At 41.9% G+C, this 16,513-nt stretch overlaps 1 protein-coding gene across 3 annotated transcripts in view; it reads left to right on the forward strand.

The window, feature by feature from the left end:
• Positions 1–12,342: 12,342 nt before the first annotated feature.
• ITGB6 (integrin subunit beta 6) overlaps positions 12,343–16,513 on the forward strand; it is a 150,199-nt gene continuing 146,028 nt past the window's right edge. For all 3 annotated transcript variants that reach the window (XM_058300799.2, XM_058300800.2, XM_004463888.4), the window contains exon 1: positions 12,343–12,554. The gene's annotated coding sequence lies outside the window, so the exon portion shown is untranslated. The remainder of the gene's footprint in view (positions 12,555–16,513) is intronic.

Consider the following 16,513-nt stretch of genomic DNA (forward strand, 5'->3'; position numbering starts at 1 on the left):
ATCTGCTTGCCTCTCACTGCCATATGAGACATGGTGAATAGTTGGAAATAGAGAATTAAAGAGTAGTAACAGTGTGGAAAAGGAAGAGTCAATAGAAAGAGAAATGAGAGGAAGGCATAGAGAGACAAAGAGAGGAAGTAGAAAAGAGAATGAGAAGGGGCGCTAGGTAGGAAAATGAATATAAGCAAAAAAGTTGGTAGGAGGGAGAGTGGATAAAATGTACCCTGTTGACTGTCATCACCCTCCAAAAGCTGTCCTGAGACTCTGGTAAATCCAAGACTCTGGTATATCTGCTGGTCTCTTACAAGCTGTCAGTCACCAACTTCAGTCTAGTAAGTTAAAGAAACAGAGCCTTCTAAGTTGTCAGCTGTGAGTTGCCATCTCTGAGGCCACCAATCCAACGTCCTGCAGAAACTCAAGTGCAGCAGCCTTTGCTCTTCTCAGGTGTTTTTTCATATGCCTCTCGAGAAGCTAGAACAACTTTTCAGAGCATGGGGAATTATCTCATTAACCAGTCATCCTTAGGTCTCCAGAATAAATGCCTTTGCATTTTTTGAGAATGAAAACAACTTCAACCTTTTATGCTCATAAGGAAACAGTTCCCCAACCTAACTCCTAACCCTTTTCTTCTGTGTCTTCTCCTCCCACTGGCCCTCTCTACACCATTGGTCTGTCCATTGGTTCCACTTCCCCACATTTGTTTCCACCCCATCCCACTGCAGTCCTATCTGCTGCCAGCACTCCTCAGCAGAGCTTCCTCCAGGTGGTCAGGGATCTGCTATTGCCTAGTCAAAGGACCCTATCCAATCCTTATCCGAATGACCGGTTTGCTGCCTTTGCCACTGTTCACAGCTCTCCTCTTCTTGAATTTTCACTCTCCTGCTTCAAATCCTTCCCTAAGCCGCATGACCTCATTTCCACTGTGCTTAGGGCCTCTCCTCCAGCCCCACCCTGTCTCAAACTTTCAAACCTCAGAACAGTTCTCTAGGTCTGAACTTTCTACCTTTCTTGTCTCTCTTAGAATGTCCTGTACCACCTGGATAGCTCCTATTTATCCTTTAAGATTCTATTCTGTACCTTATCTTTCTGAGGATAATTAGGCAGCAAGGACTTTCTTCCTTTTTTTAAAAAATTTATTTCTCTCCCCTTCCCGCCCTCCTCACCCCCGTTGTCTGCTTTCTGTGTCCATTCGCTCTGTGTTCTTCTGTGACCGCTTCTATCCTTATCATCGGCACTGGGAATCTGTGTTTCTTTTTGTTGTGTCATCTTATTCTGTCAGCTCTCGTGTGTGCAGCGCCATTCTTGGGCAGGCTGCACTTTCTTTTGAGCTGGGCAGCTTTCCTTAAGGGGCGCACTCTTTGCGCATGGGGCTCCCCTATGCGAGGGGACACCCCTGCGTGGCAGGGCACTCCTTGCGCGCATCAGCACTGCGCGTGGGCCAGCTCCACACGGGTCAAGCAGGCCCGGGGTTTGAACCGCAGACCTCCCATGTGGTAGGCTGATGCCCTGTCCATTGGGCCAAGTCTGCTTCCCAAGGACTTTCTTTTGAATTATTTCTAAATTGAGAAATTACACAAATGTATGCATAAAACATAGCCTGAAGCATCATTGCAAAATGAATACCATCATAACTCTCACAAGTTGAGAATAGAACATCACCACCTGCTTGGGCCTCCCCCCACCAGGTGCCTCTTCACAATCATGAACCACCCTCCTTTCTGCTCAGCAGTTACCACTAGGTACATTGCTTTCTTTATGATTTTGCCACCTAAATATGCCTCCCAAAACAAAGAGTTTAGTTTTGCCTATATTTGAACATTGTATAAACAGACCCCTATATTAAGTATATATTTCTTGTATCCGTCTTCTTTTGCTCACTCTTTTATCTTTAAGATTTTATCATGTGCCTGTGCATAACTGTAATTTGTTCATCTTTATCACTTTATAGTATTTTATAAGTATAACCAAGCGTAGGCATTTTATTGTCGATGAACGTGTGTATTCTTGCACGTGTCTCTCACTGCATGTGCACATGTGTTTCTGTAGGGTATATACCATGGAGGGGAATTGCTGGGTCATAGGTGTGCCTAACTCCAGCCTTACAAGAGAATGCCAAAAGGTTTTCCCAGTGGTAACCACAGACCCTAAGATTAGATGAAATCAGTCTGTCTTGCAAAGAATACCTCTACTTGACATAAAATGAACAGGGGTGAGAGCCCAGTGGGTCAGAGGTTCCGCACTGATGAAGGTCCACCATGAGGCGGAGGAGGTGTAGCAGAGCGCATAGCCCTCCTGGGAAGTGGAAGGCGCTGGGCCGGGGACGTAACCACTCAAAATGGCCTCCCGTGTTGAGTTGCACTGGGGAGCAACTGTGAACCCTGAGAAAGAGCTTTCTCCTTTCTCCTGAAAAGAAAGAACAGGGTTTGGTTATGCAAGGATGCAGTTCATGGTTAGGGTGCCCTGGTGCCTTGGGGTTGTTTTAGTGGCTTCCATAGACACCCGAGGCAGCTGTGGACCTGACCAGGATTGATGGAATGCAGTGGCTGCTCTCAGGCCACCACCCAGTCCCCACTGGCTCCCAGCCCTCGGCCTCAGCAATCCTTCTCCACTTCTGGCCTGGCAGTGGCTACGCTGGGCCTGTCACAGTCTCCACCCTTAGAGCCAAAGAACAGCTGCAGTGGTGACTGCCTGAGTGGGGTGGTGGAAATTTTCTCCTTCCTGACCTTTCAGTCCTCACTGGACAGAACCAGGGCGGGCAGGGTAGGTGGAATTAGTGTATCCGGGTGTTATAGCCAAGCTGAGGCTGAGGGAGTGCCTCTGTGTCTTCCTCCTTCCCAGTATTGAGATGTCAGGAACCATGTCTAAGTCTTCATTGTGTCTTTCCCTTCCCCCAGCCCCGCTCCCAGTCTCTAGCACAGGTCCACCTGCCACTGACCCAAACAGCAACCTTGTATCAGTTGAGTATGGTAGTAGAGAAGTACCTCATTCTTAGAACTCTTCCCTGACGTCTGCAGGAAGACCATCAGAATGACTGTACAAGGCCATGATGCATGTGTGAGCGACGCTCCTGGAGTTGTTCTGTGCCCAGCTTTCTCGCTGTAAGCTGAGGTCTGCTTGCTTGATGGATAAATAAAGTCCAGTGCTTATACTACATATCTTGTTTTGGCAATAATTTCAAACATTTAAAATGGGGTTACCAGAAGTGTTAACAAGGAACATTATCTAAATTAACATCTCTCCCTTTAGGTCAGGGGTTCTTAACAAGGGGTCTTTGAGCTTGAATTGAAATTCAAAAAACATTATTCTTGTGGGGATGTGTTGGTGCAGGCATGATATATTTATTAAATAATAAACAATATAGTGTGGACTTAGTAAGGGGTCCATGGTTTTCACCTGACTGGCAAAGGCATCCATGGAAAAAAAAGGTGAAAACCCCTGCTTTAGGTGGAAGCCCCACAGAATGGTTATTGAAGTTCAGGTCAGTCAGAGACTGCTGACAAAAGAAGGGGCTTGCTTGACTGATTCAATAAAAACATCCAGTGATAGATTTTAATTTTGGCATAGCTTAATGATTTTTTGCCCCATGTGAAACTAGAAGGCTGCCAATTTGCAGACTATAGAAAACACAACATCAAAATGTGTCCCTCAAATTGTTCATTGGGGGCAGGGATGGGGGAGAGAACTGGCAGTGTGCTGACCTTCAGTCAGAGTCCAGGATGGTAAGGGTCACCTGCGGTCACGCCGTTTGTGTTTGGCAGAGAAGGCAAATGGAGAGTTCACCAAGCTATGCACCAAAAAGACAGTTCAGTCCAGAGAAAGGCAGCTTTTTCTAATTCATCTGCCCACAGGGATGCCTTTTTCTAATTCACCCAAGCCTGGGAACACCATTTCTCTGAAACTAACATCCCTTGTACAGTCCACAAAGCCAAACACCTGGCTCATTCTGGTCATTACTTCTTTCCTTCTTCTTTTAAAAAATATTTATTGGGGTAACATATGTACCATGTAACATTTTCCATTTTAACCACTTCAAAGTATACAATTCAGTGGTCTTAATTGCATTCACAATATTGTGCTAATATCACCCCTATCCATTACCAAAATTTTCTATCCCTTTAAACAGAAACTCTGTAGCAATTCAGCATTAATTCTCCATTTCCCTCCCCCATCTTCTGGTGTCTTCTTTCTGTCTCTATAAATTAGTATTTTCTAGTTATTTCATATAAGTGAAATTAAACGATATTTGTTCTTCTGTGTCTGGCTTATTTCACTCAAAGTGATGTCTCCACGGTTCATCCATGTTGTAGCCTGTATCAAGACATCATTTCTCTTTAAGACTGAATAGTATACCACTGTAGGTATACACCACATTTTGTTTATCCACTCATTCTCTGATGGACCCTTGGGTTGCTTCCACCTCTTGGCTATTGCGAATAATGATGCTATGAACATAGTTGTAGAGATATCTGTGCTAGTCCCTGTTTCAGTTCTTTTGGTTATGTACCTAGAAATAGGATTGCAGGGTCATATGATAACTCTGTACTTAACTTTCTGAGGAACTGTCAGGTAATTTTTCACTGTGGCTGCACCCATTTTACATTAACAATAATGCACAAGGGGTCCTATTTCTCCATGACTTTGCCAAGACTAGTTATTTTTCATTTTTATTTTTTTATTATTAGCCATTTTAGTGGGCATGAAGTGGTATCTCATTGTGGTTTTGATTTGCACTTCCCTGATGGCTAATGATATCGGGCACCTTTTCAAGTGTTTACTGGTCATTTGTATATCTTCTTTGAAGAAATGTCTATTCAAGCATTTTCCCTATTTTTTAATTGGCTTCTCTTTCTGTTGTTGAGCTGTAGGATTTATTTATATATTCTGGATATTAAACCCATATCAGACATATGATTTCCAAATATTTTCTCCCATTCTGTATGTAGGTCCCTTTCAGTTTCTTGATAATATCCTTTGATGCACAAAAGTTTTTAATTTTGATGAGATACAATTTATTTACATTTTCTTTTGTCACTTGTGCTTTTGGTGTAGTCTGACTATTGCCTAATAAAAAGTCCCAAAGATATTCCTCTATGTTTTCTTCTAGGAGTTTTATAGTTTTATTTCTTATGTTTAGGTCTCTGATCCACTCTTGCACATAGTGTGAGGTAGGGGTACACTTTTCATTCCTTTGCATGTGGATACCCAGTTTTTACAGCATTTGTTGAAAAGACTAATCTTTCCCCATTTAGTGGATTTGGCACCCTTGTCAAAAATCAAATGGCCATTATGTGAGGATTTATTTCTGAACTCTCAAATCTGTTCCATTAGTATATATGTCAATCCTCGTGCCAGTACCAAACTGTTTTGATTACTGTGGCTTTGTAATAAGCTTTGAAATTGGGAAGTATGAGTCCTCCAACTTTGGTCTTCTTTTTCAGACGCTTTTGGCTCTTCAAGTCTTTCCTTCATTCATTTAACACGAAAAGAAGGAAATACCGGAAGAACCAATAAAATATTCTTTCTAAATTCAGCAAAGGGACTTTGTGAACTGATTATTCTCTGTTTGCTCCTCCAGACTACTCCTTTTCCCTTTCTATGTCCCAGTAAAGTGAACTTTATGCATTGCATCAAACAGGCTCCCTTGTCTCTGGCTTCCATTTTGGGTTTGGCCAGTGGGAGGTACTGGTAGAAGACTGGTGGCCCAGAAGAAAGAGCTGTTAAGGTATTTATTCCCCAAGCTCCCTCCTTGTCTGGCCACAGTCTGGCAACGTCCCTCTACCAAAATCACAAATCCAGTCCATGCCCCCTCTCCTATAGCTACAGTTCTCTCCCTTGGTTTGGATCACTGCTTCCTCCCCTTTTCTCTTCAGGCTTAGAGAAGTAATGGTTCCTTGCTCTTGCACCTCCATCCCTTACTGATGTCCCTCAACCCTGCAGGGCTTGTTAAACTCCCTTATTAAACTCTCCTTAACTATCCAGTTAGAGTGCATTTACTTGGTGTTACTTTTAGCAACTCAGACTGATACACTTGTTTCCTGACAAGTGGCCTGACCTGCTCCTAAATGTAATTTGACCTGGCAGAAACAAACCAGAAGGCTTCATCAGGTGAGTGACGTTCTGCTCTACTACTGTGTAAAATACATTTTCTGAAATCTCCTCTGAGGACAAGAGGCTGTTACCAGTTACCTTTGCAAAAATAATGACACTGAATCTGTCCAGCCATTTTACTAGTTGCCATTTTACTAGTGAGTGAGAAAGTAACAACTTTGAAGATGAGACTCATGCTGTGGAGAGTATGCTTTATATACTTAGAACTGTTCCCAACATTGTAGGCAATGATTTTTAAAGCAATGTTTTCTCTATTAAATATTCTTATATGTGCAAACTTTGAAAACCAGGAAATGGGATTTTTCTAAATTATTTGAAAATCTTTCAAATGTACAATTTCAGAGAGCTTTGAACCTAGACACACAAACACATGCATGTGAACATGGGCACCGGCACGTCTTCCTTGCCCGCTGGCTTTCTCTGGATTTGGCCAATGGTATGCACTGTTTTGTTAGATTTTAAGAGCAAATGATTGATACCAAGGAAGGTGGAAATTTACTAGAAACTTTGCATGGTTGGTGGACGTGACTGAAACAATATCATGCTTTAGTGATTGGAGTAAACCATGCACTTCTTGCTTTATCTTTGCAGCATCGTTTTTACTTGTGATGGTCATTCAAACCTGTATCAAAATAAACTGAACTTAGAAGCAGACTTTTGAATCAGATCACAGTTTTAAAACAAAGATTTTCAAGTGAAACATATTCAGTTTGGTCTATAAATACAAAATGAGCATACAGCATTAATAGCATAGCAAAAAAAGGGGAGAGGGTTGGTACCATCAAAAAATGAAGAACTTAAAATTATTTCATATTTTAAAATTTTCTCTTGTGTGTTTTTAGCTAATGACATATGTGAATTCAAATAGTACGTGCATATAATTTCTCAATAAATAACAAGTATTAATAGCATGTGCTTAAGATCTTTTACTGATTCCATAAAGTTTGGAAACCATTGAGCACTGAACAATAAGGGGTTGCCAAAAATCTCCTGTACCCAGATTCACAAATTCTGTCTTCAAATTGACTTCAAAGGAAACAAAGAGGGGGTGGGGAGCATAAAGGAATGCTGTGAAGGAGGAATGCTGTGAGGGAGGGAGCCGCCAGCCCCACACAGCCTTCCTCCTGTAGTCAGAATAGCACGCACATTTGGTTGAACCGCTACCTCTCAGAAAGTTTTGGAAATATTTGGAATGTAGTAGGAGGCCCAGGAGACCACCCACTAGTAAAAACCCAAATGAAAGCCTTCCAAAGGCAAGAGGGGGCAAAACGAAGGTCAGCTCCTCCCAGGCTCCACATCCCGGCCAGCGCTGGGCTGGAGCGGACAGCCATCTTGGCGGTCTCTGCTGTGTCGTACAGACATTCCTGAGTGTCACAGAGGGCAGGAGCCATGGGAATTAATGTTATCACAGCGTGAAATGTTTAGAGATGACGGAAAACACTCTAGTCACATTGGAGAGAATAGTCATTTAGACTAGGCTGGGGGGAAACCGCCCTGGTGTTCAACTCGGCGTGCTTTCTCCCTAATGCTGCCAGCAAAACAAGATTCCAGCTCCGGGCAGCTCTTTAGATGATAAGCATGTTTATTGCCTGGCCTCTCAAACAAAAGGCTATGAAAATACCCTGGTAGAGTGGAGAGGCCACTACAGTCTTGAAATCAAAGCTGCTTGCCTTCCGAGGTGCTTTCCATTACTGTTTTTTCTTCACTGATTAAGATTAAAATCTGGTTACAAAACAAAGGACCTGAAAAGATGTTCACTTCTCCACACAGGCTGCTGCTTCCAGTTTTTTCCTTAAAGGCCCAGTGGATCCAAATCCCTTTTCAGCACTGAATGAGGCAAGGAAGCAGTTTCATCTCAGTGTAGAAGCTTCTAAAGAGCGTCTTAAAGAACCAACCTTGTTTGTAATTATTTTAAAAGGCATCATGGGTTCTGTTACCAAGACACACTCTCTGCTTCCCCCACTTAGTCGTATCTTTGTCAAATAAATACTAGTTTTTATTGTTGTTGTTTTAAGCGGGCGGTGTGGTTAGAGATGAAGAGTTTTTGTCATCTGTGCGGGGTGAGCTCCTCCCTGAGTTCTGTGCCTGAAGATTATTCAGCCTCCTGCTCTCTCAGGGAGTCTCCTAAACCCCGGGAAGCTCAGCTGAATGAAAACACAACCGCTCTGCCCTAAGCCAAACTGGCAGATTCTGCGGAATTACACCGTGACCTCCAAGCTGGGCTTTTCCTCTTCCCCACTGCAGAGTAAGAAGCCTACATTCTCCCAAGAGGATGTCGCACAGGAATCCCTGGAGCACCCACCCCCTCCACCTGGGAGGTATCCGTCATTCACTCCCTACCGCACGCTCCAGCCTGTTGCAGAGCCTGTTTGATTACACACTATAAAGAAAGAAGCACACACATTTAGTCCGTTCAGCTTTTTGAAAAATGAGGGTGAGACTTGATTTACTGTGGTTTGCCTACGTATTTCTATAACAGCCTACTGAGCTTTGTGGCAGCCTGTCCTTCATGTTTTGTGGCTGGGCCATTGCTGTCTTGACTGGGGAACTAAGAGTGGAATTTTAACTATGAATTTCCTTATGTTTAATAGGCTAAAGTCAAAAGGCCACAGTCTGTCTTCAGATATACATGAACGACTTCCACTGGAGTTACTCATGTATATCTGAGTTTAGTTAAAATGCTCCAACTTTTATTATTATTATTATCATTCTTTTTTTTTTTTTAGAAAATCTTTTTAATGTGCATAAGGAAGGAGTGAAACAGCATGTGTAAATTAATCAAAATTATTCACTCTACTTGAGAAAATGTTTGTTTTTAGGAGAACAAAGCCATTTGGACATTTTAATCCCCAGGGCTCTGTGTTCCATCTTTATACATAAGAACCATCAATCCTTTTCAAGCTTGTCTTGGAGCGCTAATTGGCTAGACCCATCCTGGTTATTTAAGGGGCGGCTATGGTCAAGGTGGGCACACTGAACAGGCCCAGCCTCAGAAGAAGCAAGATCAAGTTCCAGCCCTGATAAAAGTTGTAGAGACCCCAGCAAGTTACTTCATCTTCGCTAGTATCTGTTCATGTAGAAACCATTTTTATTCTGCAAGGCTATTGCATGAATGAGAAAGATAATATATGTTAAATCTATCTTTAAATATAAAAGTACTTTGAATGTAGACAAAAACCAAATAATGCTGGAGATAGTAAAGAGAAGCTTAAGAGTCCTACAATGGTGAGAAAGTGATATTGGTACTTCTTTGGAAAGCAATTACAGTAAGTATTGATAACATTTAATATTTTAAGTTGCCCTCTTTGATCCAATAATTCCTCATATGAGAATTTGTCCTAGGTAATTAAAAAATAATAAGGGGGAACCTTCTATGTGTAAAGATTTTCTTCATAGCATTTTATAAATCATGGAAGACAAGTGGAAAGAACCCAAATGTTAAGCAAACAAGGGAAGAGATAAGCAAATTTATGCATTCTTAACAGAATGAGGCCTAGGTTAAACTCTTATAATGTTAGATGAAAATGGATTTAAAATACATGTTCTGTATAACCACATCTTTGTAATGCAGCAACAAAGAACGAGCATTTTAAAGGACCAGAGGGAAATAGAAGAAAATTTTCAACAATAATGGTTAGGAAAAAAACAAAGGATACTTCAGATAGAAGGCCTACCTGAACTTTTACTTTTATACCTGAACGTTTATCCCTTGTTGTTCACCTAATACCTAATCTGTAGATAACATACAGTACATATTCTATGATTTTTTAAAAAGCATTTTATCTTAGCTTTTAGTTAACTAGAACACTCAGCTCAACTAAATTTCCAAGTAGTCAAAGCTTTACCTTAATTAGCCTTCCACCAACAGTTCTGAAATATTTTCCCTAGTGGTTTTATCTTATTTTCCCATCCAGATATCTGTAAGATCGTAGATATGCAGGGACTAGCACATTTGGCATTTGGTCAAATAGCAAAAGCTTGGATTTAGTCATTGAATGTCAGAAGGCACAACATCAAAAGAATTTTCAAACTTTGTTCCACACGAAAAGCCTGGTCCATGTCATTTGATCCTAGAGAACGCCAAGCAGTGAGTGATGCATATGCTCCTGGCGGGATAGCCAGTGCATACATTTCTATCAACAGGAGAATGGGTGCAAGCCAACCAAGTGAGGGACGGCTAGCTTTAAGAGTAGACAGCCGTTTTCGGGAAAAGCTTGTCAGCATAGCATAGTGAATTATAAATAAAGCCTCATTAATGTACAGAAATAGAACAAAGCATCCCAAATAGGCAGCTGCATGGATATTTGGTTCCCCAAACCCACTGGAAGTAACAGTTACCTTCAGACAAAAGTCGACTTTCACAGATTTCTTTTGTGATAATATTATGAAACACCATTTTGTATTTCTAGCATGTCCCACGGGCCTCTCTACAGCTCCCTCTGGAGCAGAGTGCCATGCTCAGCACACGATGGAGTCATCCACCTGGGAAATAGCAGTTAGTCTGTTTGGGGACAACCCAGAGAGGATAAGAGTTTTGCACAGAAAAGGAATATCTCTATGGCAGAAACTGAGTCAGTTCTTGAATTTTAGATAGAAGATTTTCCTCACATCTGAGTTCACTTAAAAAACCAAAGACCAAACATGTACCTCAATTACAGGAAATTAAAATCCCTTGAAGGCTTGTGGAATCAGAAAATGTTAGAAACGAAAGGAATTTTAAAGATCTTCCAATTCTGCCGCCATATACATATACACGTACTCTTTATACACAAGACAGCTTAGAGAGGTTAAGGAATCTGAGCCGAGAATCAGACCCAGGTCTCCTGCCTCCGCCTCTGCTCCTCCTGCCTCTGTACTACTCAGGGCTACATTACCTGCTTGCAAGCTGACAGAACCTGCACCAATGCTCATCAGATGCTCAAGGAAGAGTGCTCAGGATGGAAACGGCTTTGGAGTCAGACTGTGGGACCTTGGACAAGTCAACTGCTCTCTCTGAACCTCAGGGTCATCTATGAAACAAAGACCATAAACATCTGCCTCATGGTGTGGTTGTGATGATTAAATGGGACAATGCGTAAGTGCTGAGCAGGGCCCTGGCACAGACTGGGAACTCTGTGACTACTATCTCACCATTTCCTTGCAGGGAGACCCAAAGCCCTGAACTCTCTCCCCTGAGCACGCCAAAGAAGAGGACAGTCCAAACTGTCCATCATTCTCAATAAAAACTGGATGGCTGCCTCTGACCGTGGCTGTGCCCAGCGTGAACAACTCGACCCCAATCTGGACCATTTAATGCCTGGCCTCCTTTTTCATACCACAATCTCATCAAGTTTTATCTTCATTTCCTAGTTTACCCAATTAAGCCATTTTTAGAAGTAAGTGACTTTAAACCCAAGCTACCAATCAAATAGACGTGTCATGAAAATAACAGGATCCTTCTGAAGGAATGTCAATATAAACCCGCCCGTGATACAGCAATGCATGTTGGGATGTTGATCATTTGCTTGGAGGCCAGCCTAACTGTAAACTTGCCCAATACTATTTTTGGATATTAAAATCTATCCCAGCCACCCTGCCATCCACTAGGTTGGAATGTCCTTTGTGGGATGAACTTGATCCTGCGCTTGAATTCTGGTCTCACTCCAGAGCAGCTAATGCTCTGGCATAGTTCTGCCATTTGTCAGCCAGAAGTCTGGTTACACATTTGCTCGTCAATCTAAACCTAACCTATCTTCATATGAGCACACTTGGGGCTTCATGTAAATCAACCAGACATTCTGTCATTCACCAGCAGTATCTCTCCAGAATATTCTACATCCGTGCGCTTTCATGAAATATTTCACTATGTTTGTGGAAGAAATGTTCAAATGAATGTGCTTTTTCAGGAATGGTGACACCAGAATGTTATAAATCTGTTTATTACCACAACAAGGATAAATGGTATTTCTGCCAAAGACTTTTTTTCTTCTTCTTTTTTAGGCCAGTAAAAGAGTTAATTGAGAAATGAGAGAAAAGGAAAGAGGTACACACCCAAGATGTGGATGCAGGCTCCTCCAAGCAAAGAGGAGCATTTGGGGTTGGGGGACTGCCTTTATTAGGCCGTTCTTCACTCCTCCCCTTTCCTAGTGCTGGGGAGGAGCCCGAGCCATTTGCTATTCTGACTGGTTGCCCCACCTGTTAGCTCTTAGGGGACCAATAGGGAGGCCTGTTTGGAGTTATCCGGGGCTTCCCCTTAACCTTGGAAAGAGTTCCAAATGGGACCTTGTGGCCAGGGTCTCCACGGGGTCTTTCTGGCTTTGTTCATAGTAGCAGCCTTCCCTCAGGGAGTTTCTGTGTGGGGTCTGGCCATTTTCTCTGCCAGATCCCAGCTGCCTGCCAAAGACCTTTGATAACCGTGCAGTAAATGCATCTCAGCACTTTCTGAAATTAAAGGTCTGCCCTGAGAGGTAAGTAGTATAATGCATGACTAACAAATGCAAACCCAAATATTGGAGCTGAGTTTTCCTTGTCAGTGTAATTTATAGTATCCAACAGATGTTGCCTTAGAAAGTTCATAATGTAATTTCTACTCTCTTGATATTAACGTCCAGGTGAATCTGACCCCAAGGTTTGTAAAAGGGTAGATCCTTATTAAGCTAGAATGTTCTCTTGTGATTTTTCTTACATTTGGATTCACAACTGCTTCTAACAACTGCATTTCAAAAATCTGCTGTGGTTTGTCAATGCTTTATAGAGGTCATTATCCAGTAAAATGTTGTAATATTCAGTTAAATGTTTCTTGTTAAAGATCTTAAGATATTTGTTTCTGATTGTAGTAATTAAATGTTAAAGGTTTTTTTATTTTTTAAAAATAAGCCATGAGACTCTAGCCTTCATTAGTTTTTATAGCATTTTCAAGATGTACAAATGGACCAAGGAACTAAAAAATTTAAATAAGAAGAATAAATATCAGTTCTCAATGACTTGTACATGACATTGGGCCAGGTTAGTTTCACTGTTTCTTTTCTGGATTGCAAAATAGTGTTTTCATGTAGAAATAAATAATGAGAATTAGGGAGAAAAATGGAGAGGGGAGGGCTTCTAATCTACAACGAGCACATTTTATTCCTACAAGTGTCTTAAAATGCCTGACATCATTATTATTCACTGTGAGCACTGTAAGTATGACTACACACTGGGAGGGGGTGGGGGGAGAAGGCAATATCTTTGAAAGTTTATTCACCCAAATAATATGTCCTCCAAAATTAAAGACTCACAGATAGAGGTATATCCTATTGGCTCTCAAAATGCTTGAAATGGACAGAATATGGATTCTGGTCAGAGAAAAATGTTTTCCTTACTGTTTTGGATACTGAACAGGTTCAGCAGATCATACATAAGGGTTTTTAGTACTGAATTCCAAATATAAAGTCACTTGGCCATAGAATGAAGATCAGTGTCTACCTAAGTAAAATCGTGTGCCTTAGTGAGATGCAGAAATTCCTCCCTTCTCAGAGTCTCAGCTCTTCCTTCTTCATTCCTGTGGCAGCCCTGCTCCTCTATCTGACCTACTCCCTCTAGTGTTTACTGGGTGAAGCACAGGATCCGAAGCTCAATTTACCGTCCCCCTCCCAAAAGATTGCAATCTATTGTTATTTTCTTGATATGTTTAAGCAAACTTACCACCAAGTCTTTTGACCTGAATTCTGGGTGATAGCAAAAGCTTCTTATGTGAAAATCTCAGACTTCGCAGAATCTTGTTTTCCATCTTCAGATCTCAAGAATGGGCATTTACTTGTAATCTGTTAAGGTTAGGTTCCTTCTCTGCCTTTGAATCCTGGCATTCTAAATTTACTTTTATGTGACAAGCTGAAGGGGGGGAGATACTCTAATGAACTAAAGCATGGTAGCAGGCCTTCTTTGACATATTTCTCAGGGGTTGAGCTTGCTTGCACCTATGATTCTTATAAATTACCCTAGAGGTTCCAGGTATTTTGACTCAAGAGAAAAGAGATTAATTTTTTTAAGATAGCCTTACAGAAGCCAGAGGCATATTTTCAGCCACAGAAGCCCTCTGTCAAACCAGGAGGATTAGTCACTTGGGAAATGTATTGCTTATGGGCACTTTTTCTTTAGAGAGAAGAAAATATAGTCTCTAAGCTGTCAGCTGCCATTGCTGCTACTTTGGAAATGGTCCACAGCTGATTGTGAGGGCTAACTATAGTTGGAGGTCACACAGGGAGACACCAGGCTGCTCACAGGGATGGCTCCCACACCTAGCCACAGTGCATGGCCTGCCAGACAAGCCGAGATTGCTATTTTCAGTTAGAGCTTCCCCAAGAAGGTCCTTGACTGTCCGTCATGCTGCCGGCATTAAGTTTCCTGCTGACCATTCTGTATCACTATCTGCTCTATACGATGGCCTCTTCCTTCCTCACAGGGTCCTTTGAAAGCCCTGTAAGGTTAAACTGTAATATTAATAAACTGTAATATTAAAAACTAAGCTCTTGTTTAACAACACAAAAGCTCACCCACCAATACAACTCTACTCCCCCAAATTGCTTATGGCCCATTTAGCCTCTTTCTTCACTACATCTAACCACCTCCAGGCGTCGCTGCAGCTTGTCCACTCAGGTTGCTAAGTTATCAGTTGTTGATCCTTTCCTCTTCCACAGCCACTGTCATTACAGTGCATCAACCTTTGCTGAAATAGCTTTCCAAACCATCTCCCTGCCTCCAAACATCCATCATTTTTCAAAATTACCAATTGGAATGCATCACTCTTCTGTTTACAGTCCTTCACTGGTTTCCCAAGATACGTTTCAAACCCCTTAGACCGGTATTCAAGGTTCTATACCATCTATACCATTTTCCCATCTCTCCTTCACCTTATAAACACTCCCTGTTCTCTGACCCAACTGTTTACTGTTCCCCAAACCCATCAAGCTCTACTGTCTCCATGGTTTTGTCTTACTTGCCTAGTGATCTTCTACTTCTCTTCCTTCAACATTCAATTTGAACATTGTCTTTTTAAAGGAGCTTCCCTGACACTTTCCCACAACACACACATGCAAATAGTGGATCCATCTCTCTATGGTGTATGGTACTTCCTTAGGCCATTGTTCACCTTTAGTTCTCATATCACTACACACACACACATACACACACACACTTATTTGGGGCCCTCCAATTACACTGTGAGCCTCTTTGGAGAATCCCTCTTCTTGTCTTGATATTTGAAACTCATGGTTGGGTGCATTACTTTGCATGACTTAGTTCAACATGGGGAGACTGTCCTCTCTGTTCTAGTGATCTTAATTATGACAGCAGAGTAAGCACTGCCCAGCAGCCATGTGCAAAGGCTCAGGCTATCCCTGTGAGTGGACAAAGAAGGGAAAACACCCTCTTCCTTCACAGAGGCGCTTCTTATCCACTCAGGGGAAGTGGAAGGACATGAAACCTAAAGATAGCTAAGGGAGAAAAATGACAACATACCCCATGACAGGTTTAGGGGCGCATAGTACTTTAAAAGAATTTGAAGATATATTACTGGGCCCTCATTCTCACATAACAGCAAAGCAACCTGGATTGAATCCACTGGCATTTAGTAAGCAGCTGCACCCTTCCGATAACCCACAAGCTCTGTAATTGGACACATTCCCCACTGCTTCCTTGTCTCTTCCCACTGAAGCCAGGTGTTGGCTGCCGTTTGTCTGGGCCCTTTTCCCATTTTGTCTTATAAAAGAGTTGAGAAAAACTCTCTTGTCTCTTTCAAAATGTGAAATCTAAAGACAGACCAATAGGGCTCTGGTTTTATGGAGGAAAGAATGATCCTGAGTGTTTAACAGACAAAGAAAACATCTCTGTATTTTCAAAAATGCACCTTAAGATGTTATTATGAAACAGCTGCACTCATTCATTTATTCATTCATTCTTCATTCATTTATGCTATCCACGTGGCCCCTGTAGTCATTCGAGTTTTCCACCTTTGATGAGCTGCTATACTGACCAAATAACTTAATAAAGTTTTACTTCTTGCTGTACACTACATATCATGCAAGATGGATGATCAATAATTATTTGATTGACTAATTAATAATTTGGGTCAAGGTTCTGACAGAGGATAAATATGAGGGAAATAGATCCCCTTCTTCATTTAGATAATATTTTCCCTAAGCCCATCGGCCAGTTGACATCTAGTTATTGTATCTTAAGCAGGAACAGCTGGAGATTACGGCTTGCATCCTGCCCAGTCATCTTTATTCCTCCTATAAATGCAGGCAAACAGAAGAGCTTTGAACCCAGGAGCCACAGACACTCACAAAGACAAATCATAGACGTGGGAACTTAAGAAGAAAAGTGGTCCAACACTGGCTTACGGGAGCCACAAACAGGCACACTAAGCAGCACAGTCAGCAGCCTTCCT

This window comes from Dasypus novemcinctus, chromosome 7 (genome assembly GCF_030445035.2).
Source record: "Dasypus novemcinctus isolate mDasNov1 chromosome 7, mDasNov1.1.hap2, whole genome shotgun sequence".
Classification (NCBI taxonomy): Eukaryota; Metazoa; Chordata; class Mammalia; order Cingulata; family Dasypodidae; genus Dasypus; species Dasypus novemcinctus.